This window comes from Rhinoderma darwinii, chromosome 9 (genome assembly GCF_050947455.1).
Source record: "Rhinoderma darwinii isolate aRhiDar2 chromosome 9, aRhiDar2.hap1, whole genome shotgun sequence".
Classification (NCBI taxonomy): Eukaryota; Metazoa; Chordata; class Amphibia; order Anura; family Rhinodermatidae; genus Rhinoderma; species Rhinoderma darwinii.
Genome location: NC_134695.1, coordinates 89,910,854 through 89,928,064, shown reverse-complemented (window position 1 = coordinate 89,928,064; position 17,211 = coordinate 89,910,854). Strand labels below are relative to the sequence as shown.

At 44.0% G+C, this 17,211-nt stretch overlaps 1 protein-coding gene across 4 annotated transcripts in view; it reads right to left on the bottom strand.

Annotated features, from left to right (window-relative positions):
- The window catches only part of LOC142661160 (BTB/POZ domain-containing protein kctd15), a 372,733-nt gene extending 355,955 nt beyond the window's left edge, over positions 1 to 16,778 (bottom strand). Inside the window, exons 1-2 of one of the 4 annotated variants that reach the window (XM_075838454.1) lie at positions 16,588 to 16,778; positions 16,309 to 16,520 (exon numbers count right to left, since the gene is read on the bottom strand). The gene's annotated coding sequence lies outside the window, so the exon portion shown is untranslated. Of the gene's footprint in view, positions 1 to 10,384; positions 10,468 to 16,308 lie in introns of those variants that run through there. The other 3 variants (XM_075838453.1, XM_075838456.1, XM_075838455.1) reach the window with 3 other exon arrangements.
- Positions 16,779 to 17,211: the final 433 nt, after the last annotated feature.

Sequence of the window (17,211 nt, the reverse complement as noted above, 5' to 3'; positions counted from 1 at the left end):
TTTGTATTTTTTTAAGCTGGTTCACAAAAAAAGATAATTCCAAATTCTACTGGACCAACTGCCTATTTAGAGACCGGCAGCAGCTCCAGGAGCGACATCATAAGGAACACACTAGGCGGATATGCTGAGTAAAACTACACAGCTTATCCGCCCCGGTAGCCGCAGGGAATTCCGCCAGCAAAACCGCACCAAATAGTGGCTCAGGTTTCGTGAGGCATGTCCGCTGCGGGAATCCTGCAGGGAAAAAAAAGTTTAGACTTCCCCCGGCCGTAGTTTAGGTGACGCATCTCTCTCTTCTGAACGTAGCCCCGCCTCCTGGGATGACGCTGTAGACCATGTGACCGCTGCAGCAGTCACATGGGATGAAACGTCATGACAGGAGGCGGGGCTGCGCTAAGAATAGAGGATCGCGTCACCAGGACTACGGCCGGGGCAAGTCTAAACTTTTTTTATAAATTTAAAAAAGTGCCTTTTTTTTTTTTCTCATTTGTGATTTTTGCGGCAGAACCGCAGCATTTCCACAACAGAGGAGCAGCGATTCCACAGAATATACATTGACATGCGACTTAAAAAGCCAAAAAGCCACACTGCAGGTCCATTTTTTTTGCAGCGTGTGAATGAGATTTGTTCATATCTCATCCACTCTGCTGCGACTGTGATACGCTGCGGATTTTCCACAATAAAATGTGCTGCATAAAATCCTCAGTGTTCATGCCTAGTGTGTTCCTACCCTAAGGCCGGATTTACACGAGCGTGTGCTTTTTGCGCGCGCAAAAACGTGGCGTTTTGCGCTTGCAAAAGGTCCATAACAGCTCCGTGTGTCAGCAGCGTATGATGCGTGATTTTCGCGCAGCCGCCATCATTATGACACTGTTTGTATGTTTGTAGCACGTGGTGCTTTTCTGTTTTCATTCATAGTTTATACGGCTGCGGAAGTGCTGGGCGTGATTTTCACGCACCCATTGACTTCAATGGGTGCGTGATGCTCGAACAATGCACAAATATCGGACATGTCGTGAGTTTTACGCAGCGGACTCGCGCTGCGTGAAAATCACTGACAGTCTGCACGGCCCCATAGAGTAACATAGGTCCGTGCGAGGCGCGTGAAAATCACGCACGTTGCACGGACGTATTACACGTTCGTCTGAATAAGCCCTAACAATAAGGCCCAGTTCACAGAGTTTTTGGGCCTTGATATTGACTCGGACACTGCGTCAGAATCAGCACCAAACAACTTCCAAAACCGCCTCCCATTGATTTAATCTGAAATCAATGGGAGCCAGTCGCGGAAAAAAGAAAAAGCAGCACGTCCTTTCTTGCCGCGGTTCCGCCTCTGACCTGCCATCGAAATCAATGGGAGGCAGAAAATGCATTTTTCGCTGCGTTTTCTGTCTGCTGTCCTCAATCGCCGCGGGCAAAAAACGCGGCAAGATAGTGTGGGCAGGTCAAAATCTGCCTCAAAATTCGGTGCGCGGTTCCAGGCGGTCGCGGGTGGGCATGCGCGGGAGTTTGCGGGTGCGCGTGATCGGTCGCACGGGCGGCGGTGTTTGACGGCCCCCATGCTACCCAGGGCCGCCATCAGGGGGGGTATTAGGGGTACTGATGTGAGAGGCCCGGCCAAACCTAATTGAAAGGGGGGCCCGCAGCTCACGACATTCTTTTGGTGAAAAAAACGGGCCCCATTGCAGGGGCCTGTTTTTTTTCTACCAAAGGCAAGTCGCGGCAGTTTGCCGGGCCCCCCTTTCAATTAGGTTTGGCCGGGCCTCTCACATCAGTACCCCTAATACCCCCCCTGATGGCGGCCCTGGGTACCATGATATAGTACTGGACGGAGTACCGTTAACAGGCGGTGCCACGGTAGGGGGGCCCAGAAAATGTAGCTGTAGGGGGCCCTGAAATTCCTGATGGCGGCCCTGGTCGCGGGCATAAAACACAGCGAAATACGCTTTCTCTGCCTTCCATTGAAGTCAATGGGAGGTCAGAGGTGTAAACGCCCAAAGATAGGGCATGTCGCTTCTTTTTCCCGCGAGGCAGTTTTACTGCTCGCGGGAAAAAGACGCCGACGCCTCCCATTGAAATCAATGGGAGGCATTTTCGGGCCGTTTTTGACGAGTTTTGCAACGCGGTTTCCGCGTCAAAAAAGACCGTGTGAACTTAGCCTTAAAGTAGCTTTCCATAAATAAAAAAAAGTTTAATTTCAATTGCATCTACTACCAATACATTGTTATTAAAGGAACACAGATACATTGTATTCAAAGAGAGAATCCCTGTGTCATGCTCTGCCCCTCAGGCCATGTACTAGGCATAATACAGGGTAGATTCGCACAGAGTTTTCTTTTAAAGATAGAATACAATCCTATTTAAATGTACATGAAGGAGCTGATTTATATTAGAAAAAAATGTATTCCCAGAAAACCCTTTAAGCAGACCTAAGATAAGTGATAGCGGTTAGCCGACCAGTCATGTTATTTTTAAACGGGAGAGTGAGATTTTGGGGGAAACAGTAAACAATAGGATCAAACAGGCTAAAATTGAGGGACCCATCGCTATTAGGCTTCGTTCACATCCGCGTTGGGACTATGTTCATGGGTTACGTCGGACCTTTCAGTCAGGGGAAGCCATGAACGGAAACCAAACCACAGGTTTCCATTTGCATCACCATTGATTTCAAAGGTGACGGAACCGATGCAAATGGTCTCCGTTTGTCACCGTTGTGTACGGGTTCCGTCGTTTTGACAGAATGAATAGCGCAGTCGACTACGGTAGTGATTCCTTCAAAACTACAGAACCCTTAAACAAACGGAAACCATTTGCACCGAACCAGTCACCATTGAAATCAATGGTGACGCAAATGGAAACTTATGGTTTCCGTTCATGGGTTCTCCTGACTGAAAGCTCAGACGGAACCCATTAACGGAGTCCCAACGCAGATGTCAACGAAGCCTTTGATTGGTTAACCCCCCCCCCCCCAGAAAATATACACAGTTGCTGTTTTTCAAGCACAGTTACGGTTTGCAGAGCGTAGATATATGCCGCTCTCATTTCATTCTTGTTCGCCCGCAGAAAATAAAGATAGATTAATGATAAGAGGGATACATCAGGTGACAAGTTTTCAGTGCAGCTGTGACTCTATCCTATTTTGATCCGGCTCTCGCTGCCTAGAGGCCAATTTAGAATAAAAGCACAAAAAGAAATTGTATAAATCAATCACCGGAAAATACATCCCGTCCTGCACCCTCTTATCCATTTCACCGCCTAAGGAGAACAAGAATTAGACTAATCTCTTCATTGGAAGAATACCCTTGAAACAAAGCGCTGGATGCTGCTGTCTGTCACTCCGGGAGAGATTTGCATAGTCGATTTCAGAGAAAGCGATAGAGAGGGTGCGATCACAGCTCCGGCCAAAGATACTTTCTACATTTGAAGCCAGTAACAATGCACGTTTGATGGAGTGTAGGTTTGCATGAATTTTTTATCACTTCATTACCCAGCAAAGCAAAACCCTGGATACATTTGCTTCCAGTTTTAATGGGTTGTGAGAGGAGGAAAAAAAAAGTTCTGGACATGGTGTCGGGGCTGGGAGATATATTTTAAGTAACATAATCCCTGTAGTGACTAATTGTCACTAACCATTATGTCCGGTCGGCCCCCAGGGTTGGTATAACCAATAATTGGCCGGGACGGGATAGTTTATTTTAAACACAAAATTTCAGTCACTGAACTGTATTTAATTAGGATGAAACATGTAAATATTTACTGCAGGTCACTATTTACTATATACAGTATATAGTATATACTATATACTTAGTGGTAAGGAGCATCTGACTACGGCTTCAATTTTCCATAAATGATCCCTCTTGTAACCAATCAGATCATTGGAATGATGACAGTAGAGGAGTTGTTATATGGGAGGAGATAGAATACAATGTAACCTATCAGATCGTGGAAATGATGACTGCAGAAGCAGAGTGCTCTGACTTTACAGGAGGCAGTGACCTGTCCACTCATGGGATTATATAGTGAAGTCAGGGCCGTATGTTACCAGTGCAATGTAGATTAGTGGGAGGTCACAGGGTCATGGTGGAAGAAGCATGTTCTTTCAACAGCACAGAGTATTTCAGGTCTAGGAGAGGTATAGTTATTTTTGCAGACAGCTTAGACCTGTCCACTTTTTGCGAGGCCATGTCTACCTTTGCCAGGGGAAGATTCAAGAGGCATGGAGTGGGAGGTTACAGGTGGAAAAGGAAGGGTTTTCCAGGAGAGGGTTGTGCTGATCATGTGTCAGTGACCTGTCCGCTCATGATGTTAGCGAGGACAGGACTGCATGTGATAGAAGTATCATGATGAGAGAAAGACAATAGATAAATGAAAGGTCATAGAATGATTACATAGTTCAGTCTGAGGCTCCCTCAGCAGCACAGATTATTTAAGGAGAGCAGTGTGGTGGCCTTTGTAGACTGCACAGACCTGTCCACTTGTTTGATTGTGTTTGTAAAGGCATGGCTTGCCTTTGCCATGGGTAGAATCACAATATAGATAAGAGGAATGGAGTGGAAGATTACAGACGGGTGAAAAAAAGCAAGATCTTCCAGCAGGTGATGGCTGTGCTGATCATGTGTCAGCAACCTGTCTACTCCTGATGTTAGTAAGGACAGGGCTACATGTAAAACAGGTATCAAGACGTGAGAAAGGAAATGGAGACAAGACTGAGATTTACATCAGGCTCCTTCAGCAGCACAGATTATTTCAGGATTGTTCTGATCTGGATGGGGGCCAGTGATCTGTCCACTTGTGTGATTATGTTACTTAGTTCAGGGCAGCAGTACAATAAACGGGACCTCCCAGAATCACTGAAAACATCCCTAATCTGTCCTGCTAGCAGTTTTGTGTTGTGATAATGTTTCCTGAACGTGCGAGCCAGCTGTCCAATCATATTGATCAAATCATTGTGCCAAGTGTTGAATTAAATCAATGCTTTACACTTTACAATTTTCTTGGAAATGGTGGGCTTCCTGCCTATAGGACATACAGGTTTATATTCACAGCTGTAGGGCATCCACTATATCAAAGACAAAAAGGGAAAGGGTTCCTTTAACTATTGCTTCATCTGTGAATAAGGGTAGTGATCGGTATAAATCATTATTCTCCTATAACTAGCCGCCGGCGGACTTCAAACCTGATGTAAACAACCCTCTAAAGGACCAATGATCGCCAACTCCATTCACTTCAGATTAGGGAACAGATGGGTTGATGTTGTTCTGTTTACTGTACCATATATCTTTATGTAATATATAAGAGCTCATGCCTTTAAAAGGAATTAAGCCAGCCACACACACACACCAAACAGAAGAATTGGGGCAGCACTCCAAAGTAGTGGATGAAAAAAAAGAGGTGTGTTGATTCACCCCACAGGCGAGAGCGCGAAAGAGAGCGAGGGCGATAGATAAAGTTGATTTCAGCATATTAATTTTAAGTAAACTTTTTTTAAATAAACTTAAAAAAAAAACTGTTAACATATCATAGTGACACGTCAGAAGTTTTGATTGGTGGGGGGTCCGAGCACTGAGCCACTTCATTTCTGATCGGCTTTCCTCGGCGCGCAGGCTCAATAGAAAGTCTATGAGTCTGTACACAGCTCGCTCGGATTTTACGAGGAAAGCCGATCAGAAACAAAGCGGGACATCACTTACCCGAGCACTTCTGAAGCTTCGTTTTGGCGATTGGTGGGCGTGTCAGTGCTCGGACCCCCACCAATCAAAACTTCTGGAGGTATCACTATGATATGTTAACAGTTTTTTTTGAAAGTTTAGTTACCCTTTAAAGGGTTCTGTTCTAGGGTCTGAATTTATTTGGGGTTCTGATCTGGGAATTAATGCAGGTATGAGAGGAATTTTCGACTTCTGTGGCTGATAGTTTTGTGTGTTACCACTTTCCCAGCATGCTCTGATAATGCCAGGTCAAGCAGGGATTTGTAGCTTAGCAGAAGTTGTGTGTTTTGTTTTTTTTAACTATGACCCGGCTGGCAACTATGCCCTCACCCTAAGGGTATATTCACATGCAGAGTTTTCAGGCGTATTTTCGGGGGTGTAAACACCTTGAAATACGCCTGAAAAAACGGTAGATAAAATGACTACAAACATCTGCCCATTGAATTCAATGGGAAAAGCGGCGTTTTGCTCAGATGGGGCTTTTTTTTACGCCATTTTAAAAATGGCGTGTAAAAAGAAGCAGCATGTCACATCTTGAGCCACTTTTGGAGCCGTTTTTCATTGTATCAATGGAAAAGCAGCTCCAAAAAGGTCTAGAAAAACGGCTGAAAAAAACGTTTTCAGTTTCAAAAACTACTGAAAATCAGAGGCCGTTCTCTCTGAAACCAGCTCCGTCATTTTCAGCCGTTTTTGATCTGGTGTGTGAACATACCCTTAGAGTTTTTCGGCGCGGTTTTCGATACGTAACTGTTGAATTGAAGCCTGATACTAATGTGAACAGGCCCTTACACGGCAGTATTTAGCATCAGTATTTGTAAACCAAAAACAGGAGTGGAACATAAACAAGGAAGGAGTGCAAATCTTTCCATTATACTTTTCTCTGTTATGTTCTACTACACAGGGGATGTGCTGCCGATGAGATGCAATTATAGGGCAATGAACGATCGTAGAACCAGTCTGTGGTCCCCACGCTAGCGATCATTGCTCCATTTGCATGGAGCAAACGAGCGCCGATCAACATGCCGCATTGTCTATATATCTGCCCATGTAAAAGGACCTTTAGTCACATGCCTACAGTTTTGGTTCAAGGAAAATTCCAAGCAAAACCCCAAACGTTTGACCAGCCTAGATTACTTTGATCCGTACCTCCAGGGTCATACCAGCTCTGATCCAGAACGGTGGCAGAGTATGAAGCATTCCTGAGTGCCGCAGGAAGAGGTGCAGCTGGAGCAGATCTATATAATCCAAGAAAACCACTTTAAACAAATCTCTTTTTATAGAACATTCATTGATTTCAGTAAACAGAATGAAACCTATCGATTAAAAGGAGGAAAAAAAAGTTGCACGACCACGTAATCATTGAATAATTAAAAATTATTCAACGTTCATATTTTTTTAGCTTCTTCACCATTTTCAGCTTGCTGTCATGGAACGAAAACATTAACATCCAGAGACTGAAAACCCGTTGCGATTATGTCCAACCGCCACAGGAGCAGAAATCCTTATAGTACCCAATTTCTGTTGTTACTATTGAAAATCCTCCTTTTACATGAAGTAGTGAGTCGATAACAACATGCGGTACTGCAGAGAATTCTAAAATTCCCAGAGCTTGACCCGCAGGAGCTGCCTGCAGAATATTAATACAGACCTAAAATTTCTGCCCAGATGTTGTACAGTAAATATAATTTATTATTGAATACATCAGATACAAAAAAATAAGGAGATGGATATAGATTATAATGAGGCTTTTTCACTATGTATAATGTGCAAGATCCAGAGGTGACATTTAACCCTTTTGTACTTCGTCTGTGCTGAGAGAATATTCATGTTAACTATTAAAGTAAAAAAGAACAAAAAAAAAAACAATCTGACTATTAATCCTACCAGGTTGTTATAGAGTTTTATGGAACAGCTCCCCTAGTGGACACATTAATAAAAGGTACCGAGTCATGTATAGTTTATATCATGAAAAATTATTTTTAGTATAAAGCAAGAAATTAGTGAACATTTTTTTGAGACCTGATACATTGGCGCTCTTTCAGTAAAATATTGCACAGATGAGACCTGAATAGATCTGTAACTCGAAGTAGGAACCATTTTATTCACTACTCAAAAGGTGTCATGCTAGACCCATTAACTACATACGTTTTAGAGCTCATATACATGGCGTATTTACGATTACGTTTTGTGCAGCAATGCACGGAGACTGTAAGGCTCCATACTTAAGGAGCCGCTCTGTGCCGGTGTGAATGAGCCCTTACGCCGGTTTCAGACTACTGTAATATTACTGCGTTTTTAACATCATATACCAGCAGATCCTGGTTAAACAGCAATTCTAATGACCCAACTGGCAGCATCATAAAGATATATATTATGCTGTTAGTTCAGGTCAATAGACCGGCGTTCGGGCTGGGAATTGCAGGCGTTTAATGGGTCCAAAAAATGTGCCCACATTACGCTCGTCTGAAAACGGCCTTTGTCGTCAAATATACAGAAAAGCTGCATGCATGTAAGCGGATTGTATGGAGTCACAGGGAGTCCCTACAGGTCGTTTCACAGGGTAGACACTCGTTATGCCGCTGTATGGTCCCTCCGGGGTGGAACATGCCACAATTTGTTCCTCACAGACTTTCATGGTAGCCTCTCTGTATCTCCAAATGAAATTGGATACACATGAAGCTCCGGTATGTGCTCACAAGGGTCTATGATAAAGATCATCTATTCATCTATACACCGCTTCCGATGTGGGCCTGACCGCTGGGTCTCCAACCAATCCTCAAGATGAGGTCCTGGAGATCCCTATGTGAATGCAGCAGGAATACGCATGCTCAGCCACTGCTCGATTCGCTTTCTAGGAATCTGCGGAGCGCTGGACTCGGCTATGTCCAGCAGCCCCATAGAAAGTGAATAGAGCAGTGGTCGAGCATGCGCAGTCCTGCTGCATTCACATAGGGCACTCCGGGACCACCGTTCCCGGATCAATGGGGGTCCCAGCGGTCGGTCCGTCACCGATCAGACATTTATCATTTATCCTGTGGATAGGTGATAAATCATCATTATAAGAATACCCCTTTAATTCTTGTATAAGAAAAATTTGTCATTTTCTAATGTACTTTATGTTTTACTTCTTCACCATTATTAAGATCTTCGCTTCCTGTCAGTGAATGAGATCGTCATTAAGTCTGCTCATTGTGAGGCATCATTTACACGAGAGTAATATACGCGCATGCGACGCGCGTGTCGTACGCACCTATATTACTCTATGGGGCAGTGCAGCCAGTGCGTGAATTTTGCACAGCGCGAGTGCGTTGCGTAAAACTCACGACATGTCCTTTCTTTGTGCGCTTTTCGCGCATCATGCACCCATTGAAGTCAATGGGTGCGTGAATACCACACATGCCGCAGGGAAGCACTTCCGTGCGAACAGCGTGATTCGCGCAACAGCTGTCAAACTCTGAATGTAAAACAGAAAAGCACCACGTGCTTTTCTGTTTACAAACATCCAAACGGAGTGTCATAATGATAGCGGCTGCGCGAAAATCACGCAGCCACGCATCATACGCTGATGACACACGGAGCTGTTAAGTGCCTTTTGCGCACGCAAAACGCCGCGTTTTTTGCGTGCGCAAAACTCACACGCTCGTGTAAATCAGGCCTTACAATGTATCAGTGTATATAATAGCCAACAGTCTGGGACTGGAGGGAGGTTTGTATTGCAGTCGTGTTTAGCTCGTAGAGCTGCCATGGGCACAAAACCGTGTACCACCTTTTCAGAGGTGCTAAACTACATGTACCTATATATTCACCAGTTGTACTCCGTTTCATCTGGGGGAATTAATTGTATTCAAATGTAATGTGGTAAATCTGGACGCCTGAGTCACCTAGTTTCTGAATATTTCTTATCTGTGGTGTCTTAGGAATCTTTTCTTATTGGTTCCTCTGTGAATTGACGCCACCTCTGTGCCTCTCGAGTCCAAAATTGTGCCTTTTACAAAAAGTTGCAAATAATTAAATATGCCGAGCTTAATCACTCCAACCGAGTCACGTCTACTTTGCTTGTTAAAACTGAAAAGTTGCGAATAAAACGCAAAAAAGTGACAAAAGGCTGCAAATGATTGATAAATCTGTCTTTAGACATTTTGGGCAGCAATTTGGTACAAATTACATCAGAAAAAGTGGCGCAAATAGAATGATAAATGCCGTCCCCTATTGTGTCTGTAGTTTTTGGATCTGTTGACTTCAATGGTACCAATACTAACGACACCCTGGTTGCATATTTCATTATTGCATCGACTGACTCCATATATAGGACCTTTTAATAACAGAGGCTGAGGGTAAGGCCACACGGAGCGGCCCTGACACGGTCGCAACGCGGCCAACAACTGTGCCGGCACCATGTTCGGCGTGGCTGTCAAGCACCCCGTTAATGGCCGCGCGTTAACGCATGTACAACGTCCCTTTCTCTGCAAACTTGTGCGCCCATTACTTAATACACTCTTTATGGCCGCACAGTTTTGCAGGTAAAGGGCCATTTTACCTGCAATAACGCACCGCCATTAATAGGGTATATGACAGCCGCGCCAAAGATGGTGCCGGCGTGGTTGTTGGCCGCGTCGCGACTGTGCCAGGGCCGTTCCGTGTGGCCTTACCCGAATACGATTATGATAGTCACTTACGTGAACGAGGCCTTCGATTTTGAGAGGATCCAATACAGGTAACAAAAAGGTTTTATCCTTCATCCTCTGCTGGGATTATATCCGGTTCTTTTAAAAAAAAATAAAAAATTGTGAAGGGGAATACGGCGCCAAAATGCACTTGCATAGATGAAACCTCAAAGAGATAATCCCAGTAAACAAAAGCTAAATAATAAAAAACGTTAACAATTCACCTCTCCGTCTGCTGACAGTTTTAGCTTTGTAGCTCGGGGTGGGCAGGATTAAGGAGCCTCTGTACCCGTGTCTCTGTAGCCTGTCTTGGCGATGTATAAATAAATTATCCGCACTCCTTGATTGATGTGCACCTATAAATAATTAAGACGGCCATGTGATCGCACTTTTCACTTCTGCACTTTCTACAATGAGGAGGAAACAACTAACAAGGAAGAGCCAGGACAGACGACGCAGCATCAGGTGCAGGGATATGGATTTTAATTGTCTGCCTGGTGAAACACTTAATTCCCAAGGGATTTGTTTTACTGTCTTTAACACCCCCCCCCACCGCCCCCTCTCCTGCTACATCCAAGACTCAAGCAAGTCCCTCAAAGAATTAGCCTGAGATTCAATAATCCATCTGAGCCGCCACCACAGTAGAACCAACTGGAGGACGTAACGCCCGTCTTCCTGAAGCTGCCCATACATATAATGGGGCGAACATACCTACAGTGTGATTTCCAAAAATGACAACCAATCAGATCACTGTTGTCATTTACAAAAGAGCCATTGAAAAATAAGAGGTTGCATTTGATTGGTTGCTATAGACAACTGCTCCACTTTTCTCCTGCACCAGGTTTGATAAATCTGGACCCCATCGATGGGGGTTCAGGTGCTGCCACCAGAATACAGTTTAGAAAATAGGTCTATATTCACACGTGTTACAGATAAAATTCCTGCAGCAAATCTGCAGTGACAAATCCGCACCAAATTGTGCGTATTTGCTTGGTGATCCCGTGGCAGCGCTTCCCTGGCCCCCCGATAGTCTACGCACACTCGGCCACCAGCGACATCACATCTCAACACATAACCCCCAGAGGCCGGGTGTACGCAGATCGGCGGGGGACTTGGTTAGTGTTGCCATGGGAGTGCCAAGGGAGTTGAACTTGGGGATTTTGCTGCGGATCCTTCTGTAATTTGCAGCAAAATCTGGAATAGAATTTGCTTGCAGATTTGAAAACCATTTATGCATGAAAAATTTTCTCAGCATCTGGATGAGATTTGTTCAAATCTCATCCACTTTTCTGCTTTCATATTCCGCTGTGGATTTTCCTTCAACAAATTTAGATGGAAAATCCACTGCAACTCCACTAAGCGTGAACGTAGCTCAAGGGTCAGTTCACAAGGAGCTTTTTGTCGCTGATTTTGAGGCGGAAACCACATCAGAATCAGCACCGAAAAACGGCCAAATGTGCCCCCCATTGATTTCAGAGGCAGTTTTTTTCCTGGGTGGCTTTTGAGCGCTCGCAGGAAGAAAAAAAAAGCGGCATGTCCGTTCTTGCCGCAGTTTCCGGCTCTGACCACCCAATGATATCAATGGGGAGCAGAAAAAACCTGCGGTGCTCGTTCCGGAGCGTTTCTCACCGTTTTTTTCCCACAATCCTTGCATTGGCTTCAAAGTTCGCAGGCAGAAAAACGCCGCTAAAAAACTAGGAAAAATGCATGCGGCCAGTTCAAAATCTGCCTCAAAATACCTGAAGGAATTCTGAGGAAGACTGCCTTAGTGAACAGGGCCTTAGTGATTTGAAGCGGATTTTACTGCTTGGTCAATTGCTTTGTTTTTGTATAGGAAAAATTTTACCATCCAAATTTTAAAAAGTGAATGAGATTTGTGAGAAGAAGCATAAAGATGCTACAGGGAAAATGTATGGCCGCCTGCAACGCTGCAGAGCAGATGTAGCATTTCACAACATGCAATCAAATGGTTGACCATGTAATGCATCTAAGGCTTCGTTCACATCTGCGTTGGGCTTCCGTTCCATCATGGGAACCCATGAACGGAAACCATAGCTTTCCATTTGCATTACCATTGATTTCAATGGTAATGCTTCCATTGGAAATGGTTTCCATTTGTCTCCGTTCCGAAAGGTTTTCGATTGTTTGGCGGAATCAATAGCGTAGTCGACTGCGCTATTGTTTCCGCCCAAAAAAAGGAGACCTTATGGAACGGAGACAAACGGGAACCATTTGAAGCGGAAGAATCACCACTGAAATCAATGGTAATGCAAACAGAAAGCTATGGTTTCCGTTCCTGAGTTCCCCTGATGGAAAGGTCTGACAGAACCCATGAACCGAGCCCTGACACAGATGTGAACGAAGCCTTATATATATTACCTGCACTGATACATTGTAGCAAACACAGGACTAGAGTGAGATTTGTTCTGCTGCTGCTGTATTTATAAGATAGGATTTTCTAGACTGGATACAATTGTAGCAAACTCTCAGCTGTGACCACGACTAGGTCAGGACCAGTTTTCAGAATGTAAACAAGAATGTTTTTAGTCACTGACAGCAAGCAAAGATCTTGAAAATGGTGAATAACAAACAAAGTATATTAGAAAACTGCGTAACTATTACAATGATCGGTATTGACATGAACCCCTTTAAAACTAGGCAATAGAGCTGACACTTCATCCACTGGCTCAGCATCAGATCTCTATAATCTGTCAGTCTTCTGCAACATCGGCTTCCAGGTAGCAGGTGTCAGCGAGCCGTTCATTAAAACTATCATTTCCAGCAGGGAATTCACACCTGACACCAGAGTCTGCGACTTGTAATCTGCACTATCATGATCCAATAAAAACCATCATATTTCACGGTGTATAACAGCAAAAGACCACAAATAAAAAACGAACATAGGACCTTGGCCGCGGAGGGAGAACTCATTGGTTTTGCAGAGTACACAGCTCCCGGCTATGGGATTAAAAGCACAACTCCCTATAGATCCAGGTATAATAAACAAACAAGCAAGCAGCAGAGTTATACGAGGTCCTCGGAGTTGGAGAAAAGTTTACTGCGTTTACCTCGGGGGGATACGGCTTTATAAACTTTATCCAGACGTCCATGGGGCTTATAAAGCTGCTGTATACTTCTGTTTAATTAAAGAGTCAACTCTTAGCCCATAATAGACAGGATGGAAACCCCCTCGAAATGCAGTGATTGCTCCATTTTTAATTAAAAATCCTATTTTCTGACATTGATTTCATTGAACTTTGGTCCTTGCGGAAGGCAGAGATCTGTATAGCAGCAGATAACCGGTATAGTTGTTATTAGCGAGGCATACAACATGTACTGCTTCCACAATAAGGCATCTTTGCCATTCAGGAGTCTAGGAAAGTTGGGTGACAGCCCATGAAGGAGCTGTAATGACAGACATTATTCTACCCATCTTTCCCAGAAACAGGTAGGTATAGAAACGTTAAACACTTGACAGATGACGTCTCAGGAACTTTATATACTGTACATATTTTTTAAAATTTTAGGGGGAAACGCTGTGTGCCCCATGCACACGACTGTAATTTTCATCTGTGATTCCGGATGGAATTGCGGACCCATTCATTTCTATCGGCCACGGTGACCTTTCTGTATATTTACGGGTGTGTGTGTCCGGGCTATAGAAATGATCCGCAAAACATAGAACACGTCGGATTGTCCTCAATTGCTGCACGGACTCCCTATAGAAGACTATGGGTGCTTCCGCAATTGCAGACGCTGTCGGATGCGTATTTGCGGAGAGTAAAATCTATTACGGTCGTGTGCACGCGGTCTAAGACCATATAGGAGGATTGTGAAACAAGAACGTGCTGGTGTCTTGCCACTAATACATTGAGCTCTCAACAAGATGTTTGATTTAATGCCCTGTAACATTTTACGACTTACTGGACACATTATAGGTTTCAGCCAGGCCAGCAAAATGACATTTCCAGGCAATGCCCAAAGGTGCTGTACTATTGGGCTACATGGAAATGGCATATCTAATAGCCTCATTTGCATAATTAAATATATCCATACGTTTTTATTCAGCCATAGCCATTATAAAGACTGAGATTATCACACACAACACTGAGAACGGACCATTGCTGAAAAATACATCACAACTGGTTATTCTCCATGAGCGTATGGGGTAAATAGAGAAACTTAAAGGGGGATATCACTTTACAATATCTGTGGATCCCCAACAACTACAAGAATTTAGCCCCAAAATCATTCAACATTGGTCTTTGTTCTCTTGGCACGTCAACGGTTTAAAAAAATAAAAAAAAAACAACACTTTTTGTGAGGGCTATGAAACTTTCATCCACGTGAGGGGAATGGCTGCAACACATCAATCCAAATAATCACACATGATAGGGTGTAGATGTCAGTCTGGAGGGGGGGTGTAGAAGTGGTGACCCATTATCACCCTGAGAAAGATCCAGTCCTGATCTCTTATGTCTGGGACACATGTGGTCACTCTCCATTGTAATGAATGGAAATGATTAAAAAAAAAAACATCCAACCTGCAAAAACTCCTATTGATCGGTCATGTACTTTTTGGGAGTTTGACGAGATAGATATGAGATAGATAGATATGAGATAGATATGAGATAGATAGATATGAGATAGATAGATATGAGATAGATATGAGATAGATAGATATGAGATAGATAGATATGAGATAGATATGAGATAGATAGATATGAGATAGATAGATATGAGATAGATAGATATGAGATAGATAGATAGATAGATAGATAGATAGATAGATAGATAGATAGATAGATAGATAGATAGATAGATAGATAGATATGAGATAGATAGATATGAGATAGAATACACGTTTTGTATCATTTTGTTGGAATGCGCTGTTCAAACTTTTCTGTTTATGTGATCCATATATGTGGCGTTAGTAACTGGCTCCATTTTTGGGTGATTTTAATTAGTTTAACGCTGGTTCCTTCCATCCCCAGCTATATATGTAGGCTTAGTCCCAGTTCTGGGTGTACGTGCAGAGTAGGTCCCCCACCTTACAGAGGTCGCCTTGTCTTGGCAGGTGGGCAAACACTTTCTGATCAAAATGTGCACCAAGAACTTCCCTATTGTAAGTAGATTTAGCAGTAATGCAGATTTATTTATTTTTACCGGTTTAGGTGACATTAGTGTTCGCCGTGTGAGGTCGCCATTTTTTTGTCTGCTAGATAGATATTAGATAGGAGATAGAATGTTGAATTAAAATATGTTTGAAAGGCTCTGACTTTCTTGCTAACTGTATGCATTAATATTTACCCAATAAAAATTTTTTAAAAAAAAAATAAAATGTTTGAAAGGCTAATTTGCAAAAATAACAGAAAAATTCACATGTACATCATTCAATAGCAATTCTAAACAGTCTGAGAAATGAGAGCAGCTAAACTACATTGTAACAACCCGATATCCGGCAGATACTAAATACTGATCTCTATGTAGTCAATAATAATAATATGTAGTAAAGAAGACATTCTCTATTCTTCAGATGTTTGGATAAAGTTCTCCCTCCCACCAGCTGCTCTGCCCCCTGTACCCGCAGTACTGTCATGGGCACATGTGCCAGCCTCATGCCTTCCACATCCCGCTACATGCAGAGACACAACAAGCCACCAATCAGCTCTTTGTCATTAGTAACTTTTCCCAGCGGAATTCTCATCGGAAGCGAATACTGATATTGACCCGCTGAGGACCCGGTCCTGGCACCTGCAGCCAGTCATTGCCCGGCACCGCTCCAAAGTTCCCGGGTCACAGACAGGTGGGCATTGACGGGCGCAGCTCCCGACCTCGGGTTTAACCTATCACAGCGGTGCTATAAAAGTGCACCCCGCACCCATGACTGACCAATGCCCCTAACAGGGTGCCAACAGTTTCATGCACGTACCCACCTGGTGCAAGGTTGGCAGGGTAATCCAATGGTAGAGCCCGCTCACTCTGTGGATGCCAGCCGGAGACTCTCTCTCAGCACCGGGCACTTGTAGTCACATCCAGCTGTGTGTGGTGCCCAGTCCTCGGTGTTACAGGGGGTCTGGGTGCTGCTGTGGCATCCTGTGCAGGGTACTCCCCTCAGCAGGTAACGAGGTGCTGCGCTCCACTCCTGCTGTAACGCAATGAAGTTGTGACAAGTGGCAGCTGTCTGGCTATGTCACGGCTGGGGGCTCCTTTACCTGAGCTCGGGGGGTCTCCGCTCTGCAGGACAGAACACACTGCCCGGGTCCTACCGGCTACACGAGGAGGGATGAGCTGAGGCGGCGAGGACGCGCCTCTCACCCAGGCTCTTACACCGTGCGCGCCCCCGCCAATCACTCACTCTTACCCTACAGCGCCCTCTAGCTGCGACTGTGTGAACCGTGTGTCGGAGCCGAGATGGGGGACAGACAGTCGCTTAGTGGAGTGATTTTACATTAAACATAATATTAATAATAAATTGTATTTAATTGGGTCTCAGACATATAGAGGAGGCGGCTATACGGGCACAGGCAAAGTTCTGACAGAGTTTTACCTCAGAATTGCTTGAAATATTAGTTATTTTTAATTCTTTGGAGTAATCCATAGCAGCCAATCAGATTCCACCTTTCATTTTGTAAAATGAAAGCTGAAACCTAATTGGTTTCCATGGGCAACTACTACACCATTACTTTGCACCAGTTTTATAAATCTCCCTCACCGTGTAACGCAGTGTAAAACCGCATGCGCCTATTAAATTATAGCTGCGGTTTCAATTACCGCACTTAATTGTATGCATTTTTTAGTTGCGTTTCCGTTGCGATTTTCATTAAGCGATTCTGTTT